Source organism: Peromyscus californicus, unplaced genomic scaffold (genome assembly GCF_007827085.1).
Source record: "Peromyscus californicus insignis strain IS unplaced genomic scaffold, ASM782708v3 Scaffold_8__1_contigs__length_139910024, whole genome shotgun sequence".
Lineage (NCBI taxonomy): Eukaryota > Metazoa > Chordata > Mammalia > Rodentia > Cricetidae > Peromyscus > Peromyscus californicus.
In genome coordinates, this window is record NW_026294606.1 from 33,807,716 (window position 1) to 33,833,877 (window position 26,162).

General features: G+C 39.9%; 1 protein-coding gene across 6 annotated transcripts in view; it reads right to left on the reverse strand.

Moving 5' to 3' along the window:
• Positions 1 to 25,740, reverse strand: part of LOC128104200 (type-1 angiotensin II receptor A) — a 60,543-nt gene extending 34,803 nt beyond the window's left edge. The window contains exons 1-5 of one of the 6 annotated variants that reach the window (XR_008215907.1): positions 25,454 to 25,740; positions 20,852 to 21,457; positions 20,089 to 20,337; positions 18,987 to 19,315; positions 18,065 to 18,166 (exon numbers count right to left, since the gene is read on the reverse strand). The gene's annotated coding sequence lies outside the window, so the exon portion shown is untranslated. Of the gene's footprint in view, positions 1 to 9,378; positions 9,463 to 16,795; positions 16,877 to 17,809; positions 17,918 to 18,064; positions 18,167 to 18,986; positions 19,316 to 20,088; positions 21,458 to 25,453 lie in introns of those variants that run through there. The other 5 variants (XR_008215908.1, XR_008215906.1, XM_052728996.1 and 2 more) reach the window with 5 other exon arrangements.
• Positions 25,741 to 26,162: the final 422 nt, after the last annotated feature.

Here is a 26,162-nt window from a genome sequence, read left to right on the forward strand (position 1 = left end):
GTCTCCTATGCTCAAGCTATACCCAGTGACACAGTTCACTTTCTGTTGTCTGTGGATCAAGATGTAGAACTCTCAGCTCCTTCTCTAGCACCATGTCTGCCTGTTTGCTGCCATGTCCTGCCATGATGAAAATGGACTAAAACCTGGAACTGTAAGCCACCGCAATTAAATGTTTTTATTTATAAGAGTTGTCATAGTCATGGCATCTCTTCACAGCAATATAAACCTTAACAAAGACACAAGCTATTGGACCGAGTCCCAGATTTGGATCCTGGCTCTGACGTTGTTTAACAATGTGTACAACAGGCTCAGCTGCTGTCAAAAAGTAGACACAGTAAGAGAAATCAGACTATACATTTTAAAAACTGTTGTTAGATTTAAAAAATAATAAAATGAAGTGGTGGACACGTTGTCTAGTTATCAGGGAGTGTCCACTTAATAATGTTCACTGTTATTTTCTGATTCTTTATGTTATCATTTATAAAGTGGCAATATAATATATTATCAATAACATGGTGACCTCAAAGTATGATGAGTGAAAGACAAGATCACTCCTTAGTACCAGCTGTTCACCCAACTGTAGCTGAAGTTATCCTGTTCCTGCCCGGCTCCTGTGGCCCTCAGACCCAAGCAAACACACAGAGACTTATATTATTTACAAACTGTATGGCCTAATGGTTCAGGTTTCTTGCTAGCTGTTCTTATATCTTAAATTAACCCATTTCTATTAATCTATAAGTTGCCACGTGGCTTGTGGCTTACCAGTATCTTAACATGTTGCTTCTCATCACGGCGGCTGGCAGCGTCTCCCTGCCTCAGCCTTCCACTGCCTACAATTCTCCTCTCTCTTTGTCCTGCCTATCCTATACTTCCTGCCTGGCTACTGGCCAATCAGCGTTTTATTTATCAATCAATCAGAGCAACACATTCACAGCATAGAGAACATCCCACAGCACCCTACCATCTTCACCTTTAAAATTGGATCACAAGTTCAGAGAATTTTAAAGATGAATCATTCCTGGGCTGGAAATATTTTAATCTTTAGTTTTTATTTTGAAGTGAGAAGACTGTAACATTTAAATTCTTTTAAATATCTTTTTTATCTGATTGGATAATGATTTATGTTTGGGGCTCTACTAGACAAAATAGTGGCTAGAAATTAATTATCAGCTGGAGAGATGGTTCAGCAGTTAAGAGCATTGGCTGCTCATCCAGAGGACCCAGGTCCAATTCCCAGGTTCCACATGGCAGTTCACAACTGTCTGTAACTCCACTTCCAAGGGATCTGACTCCCTCACACAGACATACATGCAGCCAAAACATCAATGCACATAAAATAAAAAAATAAATCATATTTTAAAGAGAAGTAAGAATCAACTAGACACAAACCATTTTTGGAACACTTGGCAGAGTAAAGAGTGAGGTTAAAAATCTGTTCAAATTCAATGAACTGAAAGAAGAAATTATTAGCGTTCTTAGGCACTGTGTTAACCCTTTCACTGTTGCATAGGTTGTCACTGAGAGCTGTAATTCTCAAATGCTGTTGGTTTGGTTTTCTTTTTTGCAGGGGGGTGGGGGGGGGGGACGGCGGGTGGTGGTATTGTTTTTCCAGACAAGAAGCCCATGGTGATGGAATGCAAATCTTCTAATTTTGGATGGAATGGTGGTGAAATTACAGGCATCCTCTTAGTTTGCCTGGTCATCCCTGAGCTGCTGGGACTCACAGTTAGAAATGCCTTATTTTGCAGTGAACATTGAGAACCATGACCAGATGCTGATATATAACTAGAAAGGTTTAATTCAGAGAAGAGGGGCTAGACTTGGGCAGTTTTATGAGCAATTTGAAAGGACATGCTGGAGTTACAAAAGAGGTGTTTGTCTCCTGAAGTCAGGAACAGCACCCAGGCCCTGGCAGAGAAATTGAGAACAATCTGAACAAGGCTTTCATGTTTTCGTTTGAGAAAGGAAGAACGCGTGTGAGGTTATGTATTGTATGTTCTCAAGTGTGCTGCTTCCAAATACAGCTGCCTTTTGTGTTCATAACAGGAATGACACTGGGAAGCAAATCTCTGCCTATCTGTTAGTGACTGACTGGGATTTGAGTACTTACTAGCCTGGGATTCTACCACAGATATTCTTTGGGGTTCATATTTCAGTTTAGAAGCCACACATCAACAGGACAGAACTGATTCCCACATCTTTTTGACATCAGTACAAGCTTATCTCTAGCACAGCCTAAAGTTCTGTGAGACCAGTTAAGCTCAATTCCATTGGGAGGTTAAGGGAGAAGGTAGAGGGCACTAATTCCCCTCTAGAGAAGGGAATCAGGGCTTGGGGCAGAAGGCTGTGAAAAGGGGCGTGGACCCTGCTGAATGCCATTCTACCCTCTCCCTGACGTAGACAAGCTGGATCTCTGGTTCAATTTACTGGAACGGTATTTTTATACGATACAGCCACTGCTGTGCAGCGGTTAAGTGTACAAGGTGACCCAGTTCTTAAGGACATTCTGGGCTCTGGGAATATGGTGCACACTCATAATACCCGCGGGGAGGGCAGAGAGTTCTAAGTCAGCCTGAGCTATATAACAAGGCTCTGTCTCAAAAGTAAAATAATAAAAAGCTATAAATATGTCGATATTAGTTGTTTGAAAGTTGTCCAAATGACTGCCCAAGGCTCAGAAATGTATGCACACCAAATAAAACAAGTTTTCATTTGTAAGGGACCATCAAAATCATAGTTTCTTATTAAATATCATTTTAGTGGGAAGAATATATATTATGAAATAAGCGTTTTAAATGGTATAATTTTTTGTTAAACTGTTTCCTAATAATATTTAATCTTTGGTTTAGAACTATTTAAAAGGTACTTACTTCACAAAAACATTAAGGAAATTTTTCTTTGAAAAGTAATACTAATGGAATTAGTTTTCTTATCTTTATCAGAAATCATACTGCTTTCCAAATCTCTTAGATCCCACAACACCCAATCATCGAGCTGTTATTACTTCTTTCAATGAAGAGAGTTTTCCTTTTCTTACCATTTTCTACTATTGAGGAATTCTCTAGCTCAAGCCTGTACGTCAGCAGGCTCTTGGGAGAGGCATGACACCACGTATGTGTTTTCTCCTCAGGCCCATTTGCTAGAAATAGTAACAAAGACCTTTACTTAAGCTGTAGAAAATCAAATTAACAAGAATGATACCGTTAATCTTCATGTTCTTGTTTCCATCCTTTAAACACAGATTGCTAAATACATTTGCTTCCTACCCCTCATTAGAAGTCTTGAATGACAGCAGAGCAGGGGAAGGCATGAAGATTATGAAACACAACACCAATTAAAAAATAAACAATATCAGAGTTGTTTGTTCTCAAGTCATCTGTATAATTTCAAAGTGAGTAGATTTGATTTTTCCATTAATTACTTTTATTCCTTCTTATATGGGTATGGATGGGCACAGACACATAATGCATACATACATATTTTGAATTTTCTTATTGAGCTTGAAGATAAAGTAATTTAAATGGAATAAAAAATCCTTGAAAATATTTTGAATTTGGTAATATCCCAGGACGTAAGCACATTGTGTCTGAGAAGGCAGATATTTTACTATTAACAATGCCTTTTAACTCTCTAGTGTTTGAAAAATTGTTTTTCAGCCCCAGAAACAGGATTAAAAATCACATCTGTAAGCAAAGTTTATATGAAGTATACAAAAGCACCAAACACAGAAGTTAGGCATCCAGAGGGAATGGATTTTAACTACGTGGATTTCTAATAGTTATAGTCACTATCAGAGGCCAAGTCAATAAGGGCAGAGTTGTGGACCTGGTTTCTACTTAAAATCCTTAATTGGGAAAATGATTAATGATGTATCAAAATATTTTCAGTTTACAACAATTTAAGATTTAAAACTCTATCAGTTGCCCTTCCTAGATCCATTCATTTCTAAACGTGCCTCTAGTTTCTGCCAATTCACACCTTCCAGAGCTTCATGCCACATGTCAAACCCTCTGCCTCTGACATTTCTAAGGCTACAAATGTTCCCTCGTGGTTTTCAAAGCCTCTGCCTGGAGCAATCTTCCTCCATATGTCCACACAGTTCTTTTCTGATCAAAAGTTTCTCTGAACACCACTTTAAAACTGCAGCATCCTCTGCCTACTGCTTCCAAGAACGATTCTCATTCTTCATGCCGTTCCACACCTAATATATTTTACTCAATTGATTTTTCTCTCCATCCACTCTAATTTGTATGAGGACATTTTTAAATTTTCTTTTTGTGTGCATGTGCTTGTGTGTAGTGTAGGAATATGTGTGCAGGTGTGTGTAGTGTAGGTATATGTATATGTTTGTATAATGTAGGTGTATATGTGCATGTGTGTGTAGCTACACTCGTGTGTGTGCGTGTATGTGTGTGTGTGTGTGTGTGTGTGTGTGTGTGTGTGTATGTGTGTGCATGTGTGTGTGTGTGTGTGTGTGTGCGTGTGTCGGTCAGAGGTCAACTTTGGGTGTCTTTCTCCTTCTCTCTCCATCCTGTTTTTTGAGACAGGGTGTCTACTGAACCTGGAGCTCACCATTTCTGTTTGGATGGATTGGACTACAAGCCCCAGTGACTCTCCTGTCCGTCTCCACCTACCATACCAGCTTTTCTGTGGGTTCTGGGCACCCAAACTCATGTCCTCATGCTTACACAGAAGCAAATGAGCCATCGTCCCAGACCCAGGTCCTAGGCCTTTCATCTTTGTTCACACCTTTGTGCTCCATGCTAACAAGCATGCAGGTGTTCAAAAGTATCTGCTGATTGGATGGCAGCATCTACTGCACAGTGCACACCCGAATCAGGGCACCATGTGTGTACCATCACTTCATTCAGGATGCACTAGGCCATGACATTTACTTGATACTCCAACTTCGTAGTTGAGGAAAGGAACTTTACAGTTACCTCATACCTGCTTGGTGACGACTATCTTCTACCATGACGGTTGAAAACTGAAAGACCACAGGGACTTAGACAGTTGAGTAAATGTGTGGATCATGGGTGCCAAGGACGGTGGGGCCTGTGACAAGTAGAGAATCAACAGACTCTCCCACTGTTACTGTCCCACTGTAAAAGAATTCAGTTTTGACAAAAGAATTTATAGCAGCCCTGTTTAAATGAAACCTGATTGTCTTCAAAGGCTACCTTCAACCACCAATGGTCAATAGATCCAAGACCACATTCGTGAACCCATACTGTTTTTCTTACCTGTTCTCAGTACATAATCCAGCCTAAGCATATGCCTGACTCCACATGAAGACAACAATACTCAGCTGCTCTAAACTGATCATGTTTGCTTCCCAACTAAATGGCATCTTCTTGTAAAGGTACATACAACCCCTCTTCAATCTTCAGCATTAGATGACTGTAAATCTAACTAGCTTGCAACCTTGCATTAATAAAATTAATGAAAACTAATTACGTATATTGAATAAAAGTTTCCCATGAAGTTAATTTTTCTTTTTAGATTAAGAATTTTAATTGATAGAATGAATCACTTAGACAAATTGCAGAAATACTTTCTCTTGAATATATATTATATTATTTTATATTACATTGATGGTAACTTTACAGAACCAGAGGGGAAAAAAAAGATGAAATACAAAAATTTAAGATGTTACAGCATCGCCCTTAACCAATGTAAAGCAGCATGTCCTTGAGCAGAGTTCCACTGGCCACACTAGTTAACAAAGAAATCAAGTTACCATTGATAAACTGACTATTACATAATTTACTTTATAAACCAAATTACATTTTAATTTATTTAAACACACACACACACACATACACACACACACACACACACACACACACACACACACACACACACACACATGACACACACTGGCTAAAATTTCCCCCCATTGGAAACACTCTGGAATTTGTATTTTAAAAGTCTAAGGTGGCTCCAGGCTTCTATTACTTGTGCTGTGGTTGAAAAGTGACATCATTGAACGTGTAATTGGAAGACAGGCAGGTATGACATCCCTTTCTCAAAGATAGGTTGACAGTTGCCTTCAAATCCTGAGCTTCGACAGTAAAGGCAAATTTGTTTTTAATGTTTGGTCTTGTGCAACTGTGTTATTCCAGGAAATAAATGTAACTGCATTTCTAAGGATAATGGCTGGAATGTGTTTAAGACTGACATTATGTTAATGGAACCTGTAGAAACAGAAGGAACAAGAACTTCAAGCACATATTACACCAGGGATTCATTGTATTCATTACAAATAAAATCAAATTACTACTATATGTGACATGTGTAAGTCAAATAAAACTAGAGATGTCAAAAGCACAAGTGTTCTAAAACTGGTTTTGTTTGGCTCATCAAATTCTTTATAAACAAAACACATCAATAAGGTTTATGGTAAAACAAATGAGACACATCTCTTACTGCGAGAAAATTGAGACATTACAGAAAGAAGGATGACAAGCATAAGTAAATAAGCCAACTGTCACATGTTAGTCCTTAGCTCAAGAGGTGAGATAGGTACCTACTCACAACTTTTGAAGAAATTAAGAACATAAAACTAGACTAATATATTAAATATTCAAGTACAAAAACTAACAGGAAACGCATAAAGAGGCCTGTGATAGCTGCATCCCACACAATGGAACTAAGAAAATTTGAATATCAAAATGCTTTAAAATTTCCAAGTTAAAAAAAGAGCATAAAACCTGCCTTTAACTAGCAATGAATGTCCACAGCCTTGTTTAAAACTGTGTTTATCACAGCCTGTCAAACAGAACTGTCTGTGAGAACTGGAACTTTCTACATCTGTGTTGTCCATCAACTACATGTCCACTAAACAGTTGAGATGCTTAGTAGGAACTAAGAGACCAAATTTCTACTTTCTGTAGTCAAATTAATTGATATTTAAATCTCAGGAACCACACCTGGCCAATGGCTGTTGCATTGGACAGTGCATGTCCACAGATTTTTGTGTCACTAAGCTGTTTTCCATTCTTTTAAATGTACTAGTCAGGCTTCCCTACTTGTAAAAGTTGGTTTTACCATAAACACTTTGGACCTGTAAAACAAACTCTAAAATGCTGTTTACACATTTCAATCAATAAGAGATCAGAGTTCCTTAGTTGTAAGTTGGTAAAAAATTTTAAAGGCATATTACCGAGTTTACAAGGTCCTTCTGTAAACAAACACCGTCTGCATAGTGCCTACAGCTGGAAACGGGGCCTTTGGGTCTAGTTGGCAGGAAACCAGGGCACTGTTGCTAGTTAAGAGGATTGGAAGACCATCAGCTCTTTAAAAGCAACAAAAATGACTCCTTAGAATGAAGAATGTTGGTTCTGTTAGCCTTAAACTGAAATGTTTGAAAAAGAAACGTATAATGTATCTTCTGTGTTTGCTATTCTTAAGCAAGGTGTCACAGTTATTTGAGAAGTTTTCTTGCAAATGTGAATGTCGGGAATGGGATGTCTTTGGACATGTTGGGAAGAGAGTCAGAGTCAAGACTAGAACCTCTTCCAGAAGGAGCACTCTGGACTGGCTGCCTGGCTTCTTCCACCTGGGGCTGATGGGAAATGACAGAGAATGAGCTCCTTCCTCTTCAGTCCTGTCGTAGTCAGGGTTTCTATCATGGTGCTAACACACCGTGGCCAAAAACAACTTCAGGAGGAAAGGAGTTCTTTCCTCTCACAGTTTGTAGCCAGTCCATCATTCTGGGAAGTCAAGGTAGGGACTCAAGGCACGAACCTGGAGGGGTGCTGCTTACTGGCTTGCTGCTCATGACTTGCTCAGCCTGCTTTCTTAAAGAACCCAGGACCACTACCCCCAGGACACTGCCCACAGTGGGCTGGGCCATCCCACAATCACTAATTAAGAAAATGCCCTACAGACTTGCCTACAGGCCAGTGTTTTGGAGGCATTTACTCAATTAATAGCCCTTCTTCCCAGGTTTAAGTCTAGGTTTAAGTGAAGTAGACAAAAATAAATAAATAAACAAACAAATAAAAACAGCACAAGAACACTTCAAAATACATCATGTCAACTGGGCCTGGGGGTTATAGTCCCATAAGCCTCAGTTCCTGGGACGGAAGCTGACACAGGAGAATCAAAAACACAAAGTTTGCCTGGGTAACTTAAGAATTAATACTCAGTCTCAAAATATAAAAGTTTTGGGATTTATTTTGTTTTGTTCTTGTTCTTGTTTTTGTTTCTTTTTTAAAGGCTGGGATGTGACTCAGTAGCACATCGTGTTTAAGGGCCCAAGTTCAAGCCCCAGTACTGAAAAAACTTGTGTATAGTCTTACTATCTTTCAAACTCGAAGAAATATTTGATATAGTTTGTTGCATTTGTTTCCAAAGCTGACTTTTTAAATTTCATAACATGCATTGCCCAGACTCCTAAGCTTCTCTACACACACACACACACACACACACACACACACACACACACACACACCACAAACTCCAAAGATACGCAGTGACAACTCTGTAGAATGTGACTATTTTTATCTTCAAGATTAAAGTAGTCCTAAATAGTTTCCTCACACCACCCTGGAGTGCTTTCCAGAAAGATTCTCCTATGTGCCAGCGAGAAAAAGAACAAAGTCACTTATAACATTTGTGTGTCCACCTAGCACCCATCTAGCGTCTGCTTTAGCAAAATGGAATCACGGTGTGTTCCCAGTGGCACTCACGGCTTTTTAATCCCTCTAAATAAAACAGAGAAGCTGCTAAAGTTTCCTTTCCCTACTAGTTGAATTAACGAAGTACCCACTTCATGAAAAATATCAGGTCCACTACAGAAGAGGATCTCCAAAACAGTATCAGACCACTGTGTTACTCTCTAAGGGACCAGTGTCCTACCCTGTGACTCAGTGTCTCTCACGGGGTTTACAGGACCTCAGTCCCTGACTAATATTACCCCGCATTATCATTAGAGTAGGGGAGAGGTTTGCAAGGGGAGACTGAGACATACCGGCATTCTGAAAGTGAGCAGGTCTAATTTTAAGGTCTTAGACTTTAGACTCCTGACAGTCAGTGAATGCATACCAAACCTGGATGCTGATGAGACCACAATCATTCCCTGGCTAGCCTTTTCACCCCTTGCAAAAAGAGAATGCAGCACAGGGCAACCACCAAAGGCTGCAGGGCCCTTCGCCAAAGGCTTGCAGCTGTCCCGCATGGTTTTCTGTCATCATATCATACATGGTTACTGTGATAGTGTTTGTATTTAACGTTATGGAAAACACATTCTTAAGACATGTATCAAGCAAATAGAGTAAAGGTGGAATTTTACCCTTCCCTACTTTTCCCACCATTGACCACCATTAGGGAAAACTGATGACAGATACAATTTTGTAGATATAAGACCCTTACCTGGTGATGACTTCCAGGGAGGGTTGCAGTGATTTATCTGGATAAAGTACCAGCCATTTTCTACCAATCTATCTTATGTTAAGTCTGGAAGAGAAAAATATTAAAGTGATTCACAAAGGTGGTCATATTTTTATTTTTTAATTAAATAATTATTAATGTTGCATATTAAGACTGTTTGAGGAGAAAATGAAGTCATCTGTTTCACACTGAGAACGTATTTCCCTAATACGGAGTTAGGCTGTCTTGTATCCTATCTTCTTCCTGTTGGTGATTAATAATCCCACTGTTTTACAGACACTTAGCAAGGAGGACCAGACTTGGTGAAACTGACTCTAAAGACATACTCTTAGATGCAAACTATGACAATGGATTGGCTTTTACTTATGAATCTGGAGTTAAACTTTGCTAATATTCTCTTTTTATTATGAGTTTTATGCAAGTGTTATTATACTATAGTTTGAAAATCTCATTCTGAAAGACTGTTTTCTATTTGACTTTGTCATATAAGACCCACATGTCATATAAATGTTGTTACACAATAATGTAAATATCTTACTCTAATTTTGTCTCTGATTTTACTTCCCAGAGATAGACACTTTTCTTCTTTATCCCTCTAGAACTCAAAGTATACATATGTGCACACAGTTGTGCACATTCATGCTCTCTTAACTAAGATTTTACTTCTCTGCTCACTGCTGTCATTAATCTGTTCATTTTATTTAGCCATATTTCCTTTGTCAGCACACATAAAGCAATGTTATTCATTGATAATTTATTTGGCCAGTCTGTTCTTAAGACCTTAAATCTCTTTCATCCAGCTTCCCTTTTGGCTGATATAAAACATTTCAATGCTCATATTCATACATAGATGTATTTATACTTAGTGGACATTATCAATAGCACAAATCCAAAATAGAATTATTGAACTAAACTGTTTGTATATTTGTTAACATTTTGATGGATATTTATAAAATACCACTTATGAAGTTTGTAATAAAAGTCTGATGCCAAAATTTTTCATAAAAATCTTCTTTATGGGGACTGGAGAGATGGCTCAGAGGTTAAGAGCACTGACAGCTCTTCCAGAGGACCTGAGTTCAATTCCCAGCAACCACATGATGGCTCACAACCATCTATAATGAGATCTTGTGCCTTCTTTGGGCATGCAGGAGTATATGCAGCCAGATTATATACTGTACAATAAATAAATAAATGAATCTTAAAAAAAAATCTTCTTTATGTGTGGTTTGGATTGGCATTTCAGTACCTGTGGATGAAACTGAATTTTTCAACTTGTAAATTTTAGGAGTTTTTCTACTATTTCACTTAGCCATTCATAGTTTCTCATATTAAAGGATGAATATTAGTTATAGAAGCTAACATTTTACATGTCATGTGTGGCAAACAGCTTTCACAGATTTGCAGTTTATCTCTGGAGTTTGTTTATCATGCTGTTTATTATCTAGCCATTTATTTATTTACTTATTTATTTATTTTTAGGTAGCTAGATTCATCGGTAGTTTCTATTATGGATTTGGAAGATTCTACAAAGATTGTTTTAAGCTGCTCAGTTACCTAAAGGGACTGCATACAGGTGACACAGAAAACCCAATGTGAAGACCATCTTAGTCATAGTATCATAACAGAAGGATTTGGGGCATTATCATCATTATCAAAGACATTTTTATAAGAAGATTTTTCACTTAAAATACCATGATGATGTAAAAGCTATGGGCTTTCTGTAAGACTACACTTAAGGAAGAAAATTAAGGAAACCATCAATTTTACAGTAGCACTCTTCAGAGTGTTAGCGGTGGTGGCTAAGGCAAGAAGTCAGAGTGAATTATGGGGAAAGTAAGAGAAGGCCCACGGCAAACACAAAGTAGAAATGTTAAACTAGCAGAGACTCACTAAGGAAATTTAGAATACACACACACACAAAGATAGAAAGAATGAATCTTGAATTAGTAACCCTCTAGGGCTTTCCAAATCTGTTGTACATTTTTATTGATCTTTTTGTTGTAGTTCTGCTTTATGAATTTTCTGGCATTAGTAAAAATAAATGATTTTACTCACAAATCAGTAATAATAAAACTATATTCCTTTCATTAGTCCACCAAGAACCTATGTCCGGCTTTAACAGTATTTTGACAAGCATACATAAAGCCTTGTGCTCACAGAATTTTACTTGTGAGTTGTGTTTTATAAGTTGCTTATGAATACATTACCATTAAATGTTATTAAAATATAAGATACATACATTTTGACTTTATACTTCTCAACCATATTGCTTAAAATTGTGGCTGCTTGGTCCTGTTGGCAAACCTCTTCTCTTCAGGTTAAATTTCAAAGAGTATTTAAGAACTCAATACATAGAAAACACTTCAGATTCTCTTCTATTGCAGATAAAGTGACAGCAATGAACTGTGGGCAGTGAACGGATAGGAAACGTCACAGTGCGGTGTGTTTTACTCACGGTACAATGTCTTTTATCTAAAATGACATCATCTGAATGAAAGTTACTCATTAAACCTGACTTAATGGAATATTCTCATTCAAGAAGAATTACATATAAATTTAGAGTCATGAAGAAATGTAATTGATTGAACACCAAGAAAATGTGGGTCAAAGAGTAGAGAAAATTCTGATAAAATTGTAAGCATATGACATTTGTTGGAGGAAGTAGTACAGAATGATTTAATCTGTTTGGAAGAAAAAAGAAACTAATGTAAGTTGTCTACACTCACAGGCTGGGCTCGGTAAAGCTGGTGAGGGAGGTCATTGATCCTGCCTCGCTTGTTAGCATTGAGAAACTAACTCCACCTGCTGCCTGTTCACATCTTCTATGTACTATACTACCTCTCCCACGTCTACTGTATGGTATGCTGATGTCTCTGAGTTGAGTTTTGCCCCAAGTCTTTCCCATAAATGTTAAATTCTGTACTGCTAAATCTGCCTGTATGCTAAAGTTCTAGATCCAAGCAGCAAGTAAAATTCATCACTGAGAAAATTGTGACAACTGTCCCGGTAGTGGGACATGATTCTCAGACACGACCCCAGGGAATCCAGGCTTGGCTCAGTCTTTCAGCCCACTTCAGTGATCTTCTGGCAAAGCAAAAAGCCTTTGGTTGGGTCTATCTAACAAGGGTCAGAAATCTTCCTTCAGGAATCCTTCAGGAACAAAAGTATTTGGAGAGCCACTGGCTTCAAAGAAGTCACCACTTACTTGGAGCCTGACCACTTTATAGCTAGAATCTACGACAGTGTTGTTAAACCACACCTTAGCTAAGTAAAAGCATATACTGAAAGCTGAAGGTAAGATGTGATTTAAGTTGGCATCTAGACATGAACTACCACTCCCAGTTCATGTCGTCCTGGGGAAGAAACATACATGCTAGGCAAAGACTCTACCAACCAGGTTAAACTCCCAGCCCCCAGAAAGCTAATTTTAAATGCCTGTCACATTTTTCCCCCATCTCGTAAGAACCATCTTTGTATATTTTTCAGGCTGCTCTTGAACTCCTGATTCAATAGGGCCTCCTGCTTCAGTTTCCCAAGCAGTTGTGACTATAGACTGTATTGTGCCCAGCGACATTTTTAGAAAGCTTGACTGAGGAACAAGTGCCACCCAGGCTCCACCCTTCACGTGCACACTAAGTGATGCCCAGCCATACTTTTAGTAGTTCTTCCGGCTGATAGCTGAAACTTCTAGATTTCTTATTAGTGCATTTTAAGTCAGATATTATAAATAAAAGAGCTGTTCTTAGTGTTCCTCTTCTTTGATTTCAAATTGTAACTAAATAAATTCTTAAACCATCAGCTTTCAATAAAAAGAAGGTTGCCTAGTGCAGGACAACGTGGCAAAGAACATGACTTTGGGGTATGGATTCTCATGTTTAAATCCTAAGTGTTACCGCATTTGGTCATCTTTTTATTTCCATTATTTCTTAGTATTCTGACTGGTAACATGAAGATACATAGAGACCATGTCCTAGAGTTTTCTGAAGGTCAAATGAAGGACATTTACAAAATGAACACAATGCGGCATGTGATGTATGATGGATAAATTTTAGCTTTATTAAAAAAATTTTATTGGGGGTGAGAGGTTTCTCTGTGTAGCTGTTCTGGAACGTGCTCTGTATAGCAGGCTGACCTGGAAACCTAGAGATTCCCTACCTCTGCCTCCTGAATTCTGGGACTAAAAGCATGCTCCACTACCTCCCAGTTTTAAAACATTATCTTATACAAAGGTCAAGAAAATAACATCTAAGATAATCATTTTAAGGAAGGCATGAGTACCAAAGCTTTTCTGTCTTTAATGTGCTTGAACCACCCAGACATCTTGTGAAAATGAAAATTCTTATTCAAGAAGTCTGAGATTTTACACTTCCATAAATTCTTAGATGATTCTCAGGAAGTTAGTCTATATACTACCGCACCTTTGGTGACTGGATGCTTGCTTCTAATTGAAATGTGGTAAGTCTGAATGCAGACAGAGCTTGACTTGCCTCAACACATTCAAAACCAGTGATTTGAGACCTGCCTTTCATCGTCTTTAATTTAATTTTTCATCCATTTCACTCTTTCCTTGGCAATATTTATTTAGATTGAAAATGGTTTTACTGTCTATTTCCCAGTGAGATCAACGTCAGGCCTTTTTATTGTGGATGATAAGATGAAACACTAGGTAGGTTGGAAAGGTAGTTGCACTGTCACACTTTTCCTCAAACACAATGGACTTGCACAGTGCTTGGTAAGAGACTCTGAGGGTGCACGAATGTGATCCATAATATTAAGGGAGTCTCAGGGAGGAACGGAAGGGGCTGCCATTATTGGAGAAGGGTGGGAAATGAACAGGGCAGCCACACCAGACACCCATCTCACCTGAACACCAAGACAGGAGGAGGAATGCTTTTCAAATGTCTTCTCTTTCTCAGCATACCCTTAGCCTGACCAACGCTGCAAGCCAAAGACCATTTTTTGTACTGTGACATGTCCTCAAAGGCTGAATGTCACTCTGCTCCATACAATTGCCTTTGCAAGAACCCACTACTGCTGATACAGATTTCATAGACAATTCTTCATTTTCCAAAGCAGTGTATGATCTTTGATTCGTATAAAATGAGCAAATATCTAAGCAACTCACAGAGTTAATTAGCAAGCATAGAGTTTCTTTATAAGCAAGTACATAACGACATGTATGTGTTTCCAATGTTCTTGCTCTGTGGTTAATCAAGACAACTAGTTAAAAGTCATTGGTCTAAACTAAGACTTTTATCACTTGGTGGAAATCAAGGTGTCTTCAATGTATACAAAATGAATAAGAAATCAGTTGATCAAAATCAAAGGATCATTAATCACATGATTTAAAATTCGGAAAGCATCCAGAACTAGGAAAGACAGGCTGCCGCTAGAAGCTGGGCAGACTCATTGCTCACCTGTTTCCTAAACTTTTAAATGTTGTAAACGTAACTGAACATGAAACTCTTGAAAACACTCTTGGGTATGGGAGTTATAACAGTAGCTAGCAGAGTCTAGACACTTGTCTCCACTTAAGACCTTAGAGGAAGCACAGAAACAAAACTTAAAGTAAGTGCTTCTAAATCGACCTATAAGAATATAGTAGAACAAAGGAATCATACAGCATTCAAACCATATATGAAACTCTTGATTATAAAAGAAATTTGAAACACTATTTTATTTTTCATATTCAAAGGAACTTTCTTTTCTGAATATCTGCTATGAAAAGAATTAAAAATCAGCAAATATTTCCTGGTGATACAGCTGTACACAACAGCAATATCCATTTGTCATTTCTATGAATGTTCTAAATATATATTTTGTTTTGTATTCCCATCTGATGTTAAAGTAATAACCCTAATGAAACTTCTAGCAAATTCGTACCTCTAGATTTCTTTTCTGGGAGGCAAATGCTGTATTTTAGAGCTTTTAAGGTTAATAGTAGTCATTTGCCAAATCAGTTGAGTATTACCTTCTACCACTTAGGTAACACTGAGCAAAAGTAACCGTAGCCATCAAGTCATTAAAAAGTGGATTTTCAGAACCTAAAATCCAGGGAAAGGAACAGTGATAAACAAAAGGCTAATGGTCAGGAATCTGTGCTGGCCACCAAAAACATGCAAACGGGAGAGAAATTCCATCTCTGTCCCTGTACAGATTTGAAAGCAAAATATAGCAGTTCTCTGCTCTCTGCCCTGGAAGGGCATTGTGAGAGCACAGAGAAGACTCACAGCCATCATTCAAACTGAGCTTCCAAGTCCTTCGAAGCTGAGTACTTCACTGGGGTTTGCAGAAAGCATAAGATTAAACTATTTTTTCCTTGGCACAAGCCAAATTAGCTGTCACTGTTAATTAGTAACACAGGATCCACAGTCCTAAGCAACAGCCACCAAAGGCAGCAAAAATAAGCTCTAAAGTATCAGGGACAATTCTTCCTCCAAACTAGAGAGGAGACAAAGCCGAAAGATCCATAGATGTGTCCTCACACTGACCCTAGTAAGACAGAAGGCTCAGTACGCCTGCCTCAGACACGGTGGTGGACCGACATTTTGTGAGCCTCGGGATGAGGAAACCCTGTCTCTTCTGAGGTGGTGGACACTGAGGCTGGTTCAACTACCACCAAGAACGAGCAGAACTAGAAACCAAGGCCTTGTGAAGGGGAGAATAAACCAATATCAACAACAAAAACACGAACAAACAAAAAACAAGGAGTCCAGGAAGAGAAGGAGGAATCTGAAAATTCAGTAAACGTTAAGACCTTGCAACTTGAGGTCACTCCCTAAACCTCAAGCCTTATATATTATACATTATAGGAATTGTCACCTATGATTTTGAGACGGACCGGTGGAGCTATTAGGAAACTTAACGTGTGTCCAGAGAAGACAAAAGGAAAGTTAAACAGTTTTGAAGACTCTAAGCATGGGCTAACAAGGTAACCATTTTAGACTTTTATTTTGTCAGCAATCAGCCAGAAGCAGAAACCATCCAGGGTTTTTAATAGCTGGGGGAGACCTTCTGGGCAGTGACCTGAGACTCAGACTTGTTAAACAAATAAAAACACTCTTAATATCGTGCAGCTGATTTGGTGGGAGGACAAGAAGGGTTCTTGGGCATTAGCCGGAAAATGATCCCGGATGGAGAAGTGATTGTCCAAGTGGGCTGTTAGGAGGTAAACACGACAGGTAGTGTTTGTTTGTTTATTTGTTTGTTTGTGGTTAAACCAAGGAGATGAAACATTAAAATAAGACTCTTGGGTTCCTTTTGGGTTCTTTTTTTTTTTTTAATAGCAAAATTTAAGGAGGGTTAAGGCCTTTGCTAAGGGCAATAAATACAGGCGCCCCGGGACCCTATGGTGGTAACTATCCAAAAAAGAAAATGGTTTTTGGGAATAAAGTACCTTGAAGAAGAGGCCAATTACTGACTGAAGAGAACAGAAGGGGGTAAGTTTGCTTGATATCCGCTCTGTTGCTCTCTCTTCCTGGAATGACACAGGAAATTAATGTTGCCAACTTCCAAATGTGACCTCAGGGCACATAGAGTGCCCAAACTTTCCTGCGAAAAAGTCTCCTGGGAGTCGGCGGTGGGTTTTTATGCTTAATGCAGACATTAGTAAACACGGGCACCGGTAGCCAATGACACTATGCTTGACCAAAGACACGGAGACGAGACTAGCCTTGGGGAGGATTGGCTTGAGTTTTCTGGAGACCACCGCAGTTTGGGGTTGCGGAGACACTGGGCTAAAGGAACGGGCAATGGGTAGAATGGAGAGCCCTGCTCTCGGTTCAGTACTGAAAAGAGAGCACTGAAATCCTGCAGGGACTCTAGGCCAAGTCTGCCTGCAACCTGCTTCTCCAAGCCCCAGTCTGAGGAATCAAAGAGCCGCTGGGAACACCAGCAGTGATGGAGTTTGGCTCACCTACCGACTGTCTGATGGCAATGACCCACCGGTAGGGTTTGAGAGAAAGCAGAGAAGGACAATGCGGGGTCGTTGGCAAACAGAGAGGGGACACTCTGAAACTCAAAGTGGCACAACTTCAAATGGATGGCCTCGCGGTCAATAGGCCACGGCTGAATTCAGGTCACAGTTAAAATACAACAGTGAGTTAAAAGCACGGAGGAAAGTTGGTTTGCTTGCCTCCCATCTCTGTAGTTTTCTAGCCCGCACTCCAAAGAGTTTGATCAAAACATTATGACTCTTTCGGAGCACGCTGCAAATGAGCGCCGTTTCCTCCCAACCTGTTCTGGACAAGGGCGGCCAGCTCCAGTCTGCCCACTGGCCGGGAATGTGCTCGCTCTCCTGGGGACCCCGGGTCCTCCCCTCCCAGTACTCCCGGTTCAGATGCGGCGACAAGGAACTGACCCCTCCAACCCCTGATCACCACGCTGGCGGGACGCCTGGGCTAGGACTCACCGCACCCGGGAGAGCGCCAGAGCTGGGAGAGCCGCCGCACTGGTACCGGCCTCGGACACCCGAGCCACCCGGGGAGCAGGACTCACGCCCGGTGTCCTCTCCAGCCACACAGCATCACCCAGTCCCTCGCAGCTGCCTGGCGATCAGCAGCGAAGCGCCTCGGTATTTATAGCCTAGGTGGCGTCGCTGGTCCCTAGCCTAGCCTCTGCTTTGCACTCCTCCCCCGCCCCGCCCCGCCCCAGACCCTCCATCCAACCCTCTCCTTCTCCGGATTCTGACGGAGTCTTCTCTGCTGCCAGTCACCCGTTGTCACTTCCCAGATCCGTGCTCGGCTGGTCCTGTATCCCTCATCACAGCCTGAGTGTTGAAGATGGAGAGAGGTTGGGGTAAGGCCACATGAATTGACTCCAAAGTGCTCCACTCAGAAAAAAAAAAAAAAAAAAGGAAAACTTTTAAGGATGAATTCGGGAACTCCCTTGTCCTTGTTGTGGCTATCTCAAAATTATTTGACGCCCTTGTTGTGGATCACAGATGGTATGGGTTAATTTCAGAGTTGCAAAATGAAAGAGCTGATTATCAGTTCCTCCTAGTTTACAGGTGGCTCAAGCTGCACTTACTTAAAATCAAAAGAGACTGCCAAGAAACAAATAGCACAAAATATGTGAGAACAAAAAGGAATCCAAATCTTTTTTAAAAAAGAGAATACTTTCCCCGGTGCATCGTGAGGCCTGAACCACTCTGATACCAAACCCAGGCAACACATTACAAGAAGATGTCAGACTAACCGCTTCTGTGAATGGAAAGCAAATCCTCAATGAAGAGCTAGCAATTCAAATCTAGTGAAAGATAAAGATACTGAGATCAGGATGTGCCCTGCTCAGAGTTACTCCACACTGCGAAACAATGGCTTTTCAGACTGCAAGAGGTTCTGTTTACAAGCAGCATTGACTTCATTTTGAAAAAAAAAAAATGCAAAAGTAGAGTTTTAAATATATATATTAAAAATCGTCAAAGTAAATGGGAGCTACAGCTGCACAGGCTGATGTTAAGATTAAACCAGGGAAAGCAGGCATGACAACATACTGGACTCAGAAGACTGGGGAAGGGTGCAGCTCCTTCACGTGAACCACATGAAGAGGAGACCTAATGCTTCAGTGGTCAAAAGACCTCATCTTACCACCCAGTGTGCAGCAGAGGAAGTCCCAACAGTCCTAGGGGCTTTAGATGGGCTCGTCCCTGCTGTGACTGTGGCTCTTCTTCTCCAAGTGCCATCGATACATTCGCCCACTTCTCTGTCTTGACCATGTAACTGTCCTCTGGGCTGAGTCTTGCGCTTTGCTGCTCCAGCCTCTGCCATTGGCTCAGCTCAAACCCTGACATTGTAGCAGCAGACCTCCAGCAGGGGATATCGTATTACCGTTAGCTACCCTTTCTGCTTCTCAGGCATCTTAGCAATTCCTTGAGCTCCTCTTGGGCCTCTTCAATCCTATGTAGTCAACCTGTAAACTATATACATGTGTGTATGTGTATTTTATATATATATATATATATATATATATATATATATATATATATTATAATGTGAAGTGCAATGCATAATCTAAAAGTTAATATTCATAGGTAAGTCTAGAATAAAAGAATCTGTGTATCTGTATTGGCCTTGTCAGGTTATCAAGGAAATAGAGACTACTTGACAAATTGATACTTACAAAGTCAATAAACCTTGTGAATTTATTGTTAGTCAATAAATTCTGACATTGTGAAAAGTCACAAGCATGTTAGTTGAATCTTTGGAAACATAAGAACTCAGTTTAAAAAAAAATGTAGGTGGTCTTTTAGTGTGAAACCTGAAACAGTGAAACTGCTAGAAGAAAAATAGCAGTGCCCTACAAGATACATATAGGACAGTATTTCCTGAATAGGAGGACTTCATTTGCTCAGAAATTAAGGCCAACAGTTGACAAATGAGACTTAAAAAAACTAAAAATCTTCTACAAAGCAAAAGAAACAGGAACAGTCATTTGAGTGAAGTCAAAGCCACAGAGTAGGAGAGAATCTTTGCCAGCTGTACATCTGGAAGAGGGTTAATACCCAAAATATATAAGGAACTCAAAATACAGAGTGAAGCAAACATACGGTGCAACTTTAAAATGGCCTCTGAATCTGAACAGAGTTTCCTAAAGAAGAAGTAAAAATGGCTAAGAAATATATTATAAAATGTTCAACATCCCCAGCAATGAGAGAAATGAAAATTAAACTACTCTGGGAGTCCATCTTACCCCAGTTAGATTGGTGAAGATCAAGAAAAGAGCTGGCAACAAGTATTGTGAGGGTGCAGGGAAAAGGGACCCTCATTCACTCTTGGTCAGATTGCAAGCCGGTGCAGCCAATATGGACAGCAGCGTGGAAAATTCTCAAAAGTCAATCTTCCATATGACCCAGCTACAACACTCTTTGTCATAAACTCGAAGGACTCCTACTCCATGATACTTGCTCATTCGTGTTCATGGCCACTCTATTCACAATGGCTAGGAAATAAAAACAACCTGAATATCCTTCATTCAACTAATGAATGAATGATGAAAATGTGGTTCATACGTACAATGGCATACTATTCAGCTCTAAAAATAAAAAGTATAAAATCACGAAATTGTAGGTAAATGGACGGAACCAGAAAATATTACACTGAATGAGATGACCCAGATGTAACTTGAAGTGTCCTAAGAAGACAGGAAAACAGAAAAAGACCATGCAGAGAAGAGGAGAAGCTCTAGAAAGGGGGTAACAGGAGGCTCATGCTACAAAGGGGATAATAGAGAAAAGGGGGAGACCTATACTGGAGAGAAAGGAGGAAGGGTGATATGCAGGAAAGGTAAGGGGAAAGAAATAACACGAAGAATGTTTGAAAAGGCCATAGGGCAACATATTATTTTATAAGCTTACATTTTTAAAATGTACACACACACACACACACACACACACACACACACACACACACACACACGTGGGCTGAGGATGACGTTTGCAAGAGCCATACACTACCTTGCCATGGCTGCAGTATTAAGCATGGGAAACCTCTTGAGCTGTTGGTCAGAAGATGACAGGGTTTTCTAAAGCAATGTGGGCTATTGCCGATGCCCTTGGTTGCCTTCCAAAACTTGAAGGTTAGACCCTATTTCTGAATACACCACACACTTGGGACACGGGAGTTGGAGGAATTGAGTTGGAACTGACCTGCCAGCCTACGGACTTGCTCTCAGCATCAGACGGTGATAGGTAAGTTGCCAAGGAAGAGGAATAATACCTGGCTGTAAAGCCTATCAACCAAAATGGCCAACAAGATAGCCCCAATGGTGCTACGGTGGTACTGTTGTCTTGGGGGTAACCAGCAGCTGTCTAATTCAAGTGAAGGCCCACTCAATAGGAGTGAGTTCATGCATGGTACTGGAGCTTAGTCAACTACTGGTGGCTGGAGAAATCATAGACCCTAGAGGAGAACTGACTACTGCCATTTTTCTAAACTAGCATAGTTCCTAACTGTATTATAAATATATCCTTTACACACAGATAGGTGTGGCTCGCACTCCTCTTCATCAAAGAAGCTTGTATTTCAGCAGGCGGAGGTTGGTTCCGTCAGAGATGCAAGACCTGTAAAATGACAACTCCAATTAGCATGCCAACATAGATGGGGGAAGTTCCTCAGGTCCCACCTCCAGTGAAAAGATCAGTGGCTACTGAGAACAGGAGAATCGATTTTCTCCCGGGATGAGCTCCTTGATAAGTCATCCAATTTCTAGTGGTCATCCCTAAGCAACATACGTACTAGCAATGCTAGATGGACTCAGTAGGTTACACACACACACACACACACACACACACACACACACACACACACACAAAGTGAGGAAGGGGACATGAAAGGAGTTAGAGATGTGAGAGAGAAGGGTAAAATATGATGTAAATACTCATATATGAAATTCTCAAAAAATTAAAATAATAAGTTATAAAAGAAACAAGATTAGAGGAGCTGGAGAGAGGGCTCAGTGATTAAGAGCAGGTACTTCTCTTGCAGAGGACCCGAGTTCGTTTCCCAGAAGCCATGTCAGTCAGGAAGCTCACAAACACTTGTCACTCCAGCTGAAGGAAGGTGGATGCCTCTAGCCTCCCCAGGCACTAGTGTGCACTGCATACACAGATACTTAGACAACACATACACATAACAATTTAAAAATAGTAAAAACACAAGAATGGTATTTTATCACCTAGGAATACACCAGTGAAACACTAGCTATCTTTAACAGGTTATTTACTTTAAAACTTCTATTCATTTATTATTATTATTATGAGGGGTTGTGCTCGATATCAGAGGACAACTTTGTAGCATCTGCCTCTCCTTCCATCTTTACATGGGTTCTGGGGATCACAATCAGGTCGTCAGATTTGTGTAGCAAGTGTTTGCTGAGCCATCTCGCTGGCCTCCTTCAATACTTTTTTACTACTAACTATACAATTATTTCAGCTGGCACAGCAGCTCATGAGTGAAGGTGTTTGCCGCCTGACAATCTGAGTTCTCTTCCCCAGACCTTCATGGTAGAAAAAGGAATCTGACTTCTGCAGGTTCTTCTGCAAATACATACGCATGCGCGCGCACACACACACACACACACACACACACACACACACACACACACACTCACACAAATGCACACTCATATGGAATAAGCAGCACACACACACACACACACACACACACACACACACTCACACAAACGCACACTCATATGGAATAAGCAATTACAATAAAAAATTAAACACAAGAGTTGAGAAACATATAAAAGTGATAGAAATATTTAGTCACTTGTGGTACTCAATTGACAACACAGCTGAAGTGGTTATTGCCCAGAACTTCTCAATTCTACGTAGATATGTTCTCAGGAAAAAATACAGACAAGTTTGATGTGAGAAATAAGAACTTAAGAGCGTACGTCCTGAAGTTCTGCAGCAGAGGAGCTGGTTGGAAGTACCTGGAAGGCTCCTTTCCCTCCCCTGGGTTTCTCCATCTCCAGAGAAAGATGGCAACCGCCTCTGAGTTTTTGATTGTTATATTTAAAGTCTCTTGAATATCTGTGCCTCTCTATGATAGTCAGTGCTCACGTGGCTTTCATTTAACTTCTTATAACACACCGAGAACTTACTTTATAAAGAGATGTTGATGTTTCCAAAAGGGGTGGATCTTAGACAAAGCCAAAATTTTGGTTAATTTTGAAACGTTATTAGTGTTGTCTAACAACTCTAATTGTATTGGTGAGTTTGAATTGTGTCATTAAAATAAGTTCTGTCACTACGCAATTGACCAGAAATGCCCCAAATGCAAATACATTTTAATAGAATTTTTCCAAGTGAATATTTTATTTAATGAGAAAACATAAACATAGTGATTAGAGAGAGATAGGTTTAAATGCCTCAATTAGCAAAAGGATGAAGCAAAATTCTTGTTCTTCTAAGCCAGGCTTTGGTAAACACTGCTAAGAACAGATCAATATAGAGGAAAAACCAACTGTTGTGAATGAGGAACTGAGCTTCAGTTTTACCTCCAGGTGTCGAATTTTGACCTTCACAATTTTAGTGACTTTTTGTGTTACAACTAAGTGAGTTGTAACTAAGTCTACTTTCTGCAAGTTTGGCACACTCAACATTCAGTTTTGTCCTTTTCCATCTTTCCATCTTGGAACTCTCTTCTATTTCAGGACAAAACTCTCTGTTCAAAAGACATCCCTATCTAAAAGCATTTCCTTGTTCTTTAACACTTTTTAATCAAAACTTTATTTTACATCTATAAACTGTATATCTTTCTTATTAACATGATGGGTCATTCCTGAATTATTATTGGTATTATTATTATGAAATTTATAGAGGTTTTGATAAAATTTATGAGATAAAATTTCTTTCTTCGTAAGCTAATTATATGTAAATAAAAGCCAGGATGCTGTATCTAAACGTAGACAAAACTGTCAATCAGCAGCCCTGGACCTCTGCTGTGGGAGATTTGAGTCTTATGTAACAGGCACATAGAAAGCACGTCTGTTCAAGGGTTTTTAATTTTTATTTGGGCTCATAAGGCCCCCAAAGCAAGATAGAGTTCCAGTGTTTGTGTTTTTATTCCCTGTCTATCTCCTTTCCATTGAGCTAACTGCACCTCTATAGATAAGTCTGTTAATCATTTAACAGAATTTTACCTAAATTATTTTCTCTTTCTTTAAAGCTAAAAGCATAGAAAGGAATTATCATCCCAAGTACATTGCAAAATGGAAAATACAATTATCATGAAACCCAAGATCATTATTAAACCTCAAAATCCATCTGTAAGTTTCTAAGTAGGTTTTCAGAGGACTTTTTTTTTAAGGGCCAAATTTACAGACTTGGGTCTTACCTCTGCTTGGCTGAGATAAGGAACTTTAAAAATCTATTTTTAAAAAGAGGTACAGGAATATGTTATCTTTAAAATAAGCTTATTTTTCTTAATTTCATGTGTGTATATAATGCGTTCTGGTCATGCTCAAGCCTCCTCCATCACTTGTCATCCTTTCCCCACTAGGCTTTCCTCCTGCCACCAAGTCCCCATTCTAGTTCCATGACTTTTTCTTTTGTTTTTGTTTACTTTGTTTTGTTCTGCTTTCTGACCCACTGGGATTAACCAAGGACAGTGTGCAGGCATGGGTGTCAAGCTATTTGCTGGAGTATGAGTAACTGACCAGTGGCTATATCATCACTGAAGATAATGTCTTCTTCATCACAAGCTTTGACCCCCGTTAGTTCTACCGGGCGGATCAAAGCCCGATTATCCCCTCCTCCGTCTATGACTAAAGGTTTATGGGCTCCGTCTGGTGAGGGCTGTAGTCATGCAATCACAGCTTTCCACGAAGACAGCATTTCATGGGCTTCCTCTCCACTCTCTGCTCTTGTGTTATTTAGGGAAGGGAATTTTGTGGGTGCCCCATTCAAGGCTGAATATCCACCAATCATTTGTTCTCAGGATGTTAACCAGCCATAGTATCTGAATTAGCTTCCATTTGCTACAAAGAGAAGCATCTTTGATCAAGGCTGAGAGCTAGCATCACTAGTCTAGGTGTATAAACATAAATGTTTACAAGGCAGTTTGGCAATTTAGACTGGCAAGTTGGTAGTGTAGCATGCCAGGTCCAACGCTAGGAAAGACCATTGCTGACTCTCAACCCTCACAGGCTTCATTTTATTTCATTTTCTCTTACCCTTATCTGTCTTTACACATTTTCCCAACTTTCCACTTTAATTTTTATCCTGTGTGACCCATTGTTTAGACTACCCTACCTTCTAACCTTGGCTATTTGAAAACTTGCCTATCCTCAAAAATTGAGATCAAATGCTAGTTTTTTAATTTTCTTTTCATATCTATCAGTAGTTACTACTTTCTCCTTTGAATTTTATGCCTGTTTTTGAAAATAGAAAGACAGCATAATTTTGTGGAGAAAAGTGTTAACTAGGAGTCCAGAGACCTGCCATTCATTTAAAGAGGTGCCAGTGGAGCTTGGCTAAGCCAGTTGACAGCAGGTGTTTCCTGGCACTTGGTTGTAAGACAGACTTATGACATGAACAATGTCTACTCACCCCAGATAGGCGTCCAATAACAGACCAAAGTACAGATACCACCAAACTCCAACTTGAAGGAAGAACCAATGGGTTTTACTGGAATTACTTTCCGGACTACAGATGAGAGGTTACTACAGGTGTGAACAAGACTCAAAGACAGCTGCACCAGGAAAGCCCACCCCGCATGGGTGACAGCTCACAAAGCGGAACCAGAAGCACACTGCACAGCCTCAAACGGCTGGATAGTGACCTTTCCAGGCTGGTCTTTCAGTTGCTCTGAGTCTCCTTCAGGCAGCTCAACTTCTCTTTTTTTTTTTTTTTTTTTCCTTTAGGAAGCTTGGTTGGTCTACTTTGAGGTTTCTTGGCTGCAGTCTGCATATTCCAGGAGGCTGGGCTTGACTCAGAGCTGCAGGGTGTCTGGTCTGAGTGATGTGTAGTCTTCACTCATAGACTCTTGAGGAGGGATGGGCTTAGTAAATTTGACCAGTTACTGAGACTTCCCCAAACTATTTTGAGTTTTTTACTTTCTGTCTTAATGAGGCTTCCCTACACTGTGGAGGGTCTCACCTCCCCCCAGAACATCCTGTTGTTTCACCTCCTTGGAAACATCTTGTCCTAAAATATCCTGTTACTTTGCTTTTATCCCATGACTAAGAAAGCTTCCCTGCAAGATGGAAGACTAACCTACTTATAATTAGGGATTTCCAGGATCTCACTACTGGTTGTT